We start from the raw sequence: 1,665 nt of genomic DNA, 5'->3' as shown, positions 1-1,665 counted from the left end.
GGAGGTGTTTTTTTTTTTTGTCCAGATTGAGTGTGTGTGTGAAGGGTTTATGACTTTAAGACGCTGATCCAGAGACAAGCAGAGAGGAAGAGGAAGAGGAAGAGGAGCAGGAGCAGGAGCAGGAGCGGTGTGGCTAAAGATAAGATAAAGGTAAAGGTAAATGAGGCGGCTGATAGTGATCAAGCAGCTGTTTGCCCCCGGGGGCCGAGGCGGTGTCAGGTCAGGCCCCGCTAATGTGGGAACAAAGTCAACTCAAGGTCAAAATCGTGTCATCGGTCGGAGAACAATCTTCGCTGCCGTTACACGTCCTAATTATGCAGCTAACATTTATTTGTGTCGGCGCGTCTCCAACGGTGACGTGGGCTGGACCAGGACGAGCCGACGGACGACGAGTCAACGAAGACCGAGTCACGACTGTGACTGATGTCACGGCAGCTGGAGGAGAGCGGTACTGCAGGACATCGACTCGCTGGTACAAAACTTTAAACACTTGGATTTGAGCATAAATCAAAGTTTCTATTTAAAACCTGGGTGGGTTCCATCAGGTGTGAAGAGGCGGAGAGGTTTGCCAAAAAAGTTCGGGCTGCGATCCCGCCTCAGACTTGCCTGAAACGTGTTGAAAATGACTGCTGTGTGTGATTGAGCAGGTCACCCAAGAGTCAGTGATGAGTGGGTGTTGAGTTAAAAAGGTTTTATTACTGTAGGCAAAACAAAATGACTCAAATTAAAAAAAGAGTAGCTGGCGGGCGAAAAAGTTTTCTTTGAACATAATTAAAGTAAATTAAAAATGTTGTCTATAATTGTTTGTCAATTGCAATAAAAACAGCAGATTTTTTTTTTGCAGAACTTCTTAACCATGACATAAGTTGGTGGAAGGTTTTCCTAAAGTCTTCCAATTGTAATAATAATTTTTGCAAATACATAAAAAAAATCTTGACAGTAAAATATTCCTGTCAAAGACAACATCAATTTACAGTTAACTACGTATGAATGTTGGATCGAATCCCAACAGAATTCCTGTCCTGATGAACTTGGACGGTTTGACTTCAGTTCTGCAGCTGAAGTTATCTTCACAGATAAACTTGGCCACAGCAGCAGCAGCAGCAGCAACAGCAGCAGCAGTAACAGCAGCAGCAGCAGCAGCAGCAGCAGTAACAGCAGCAGCAGCAGCAGCAGCATATTTACCTGAAGGCCTTAACAATTTGACAACAGGAAGGAACACAGAGGAAATGGTTCTAACCCCCATGTAGAAATAAATTTCACATGAACGGGGGTTTAGACCTGAAGGGAGTGACAAGACAACATCAGAGATGAACCGTATCAACCCCATGGGGGCGCCGTCTGAGAACTAGCATCCTGAGAAAACCATCTTCAGTTTCTCTCGGACTTAATAAAAATCTCTCTCTAAGCAGAAACGTTTTGCACCACTATTTACTGGAAACAGAATAAAACCCCAAACCCTAAATATTAGTCTTGACCAGACAGCGGTTAGTCCTCGTCCAGTAATTCAAAACCACTGGTGTCTCCACACGTGGACATGTCTGAGGAGGAGACTTGGACAAAGGACCAGAAATGAACCGCAGTTTTCAGGTGAGAAGAAACTCAGCAGGTCATAAGGTCACATTAGGGCCGCAACCCAACCCTGGGTTACCTTTCTAAAATACA

Source organism: Cynoglossus semilaevis, chromosome 9 (assembly GCF_000523025.1).
Source record: "Cynoglossus semilaevis isolate Cse_v1.0 chromosome 9, Cse_v1.0, whole genome shotgun sequence".
Lineage (NCBI taxonomy): Eukaryota > Metazoa > Chordata > Actinopteri > Pleuronectiformes > Cynoglossidae > Cynoglossus > Cynoglossus semilaevis.
The sequence above is the reverse complement of the archived record's forward strand: the minus strand, read 5'-3'. Positions refer to the sequence as shown.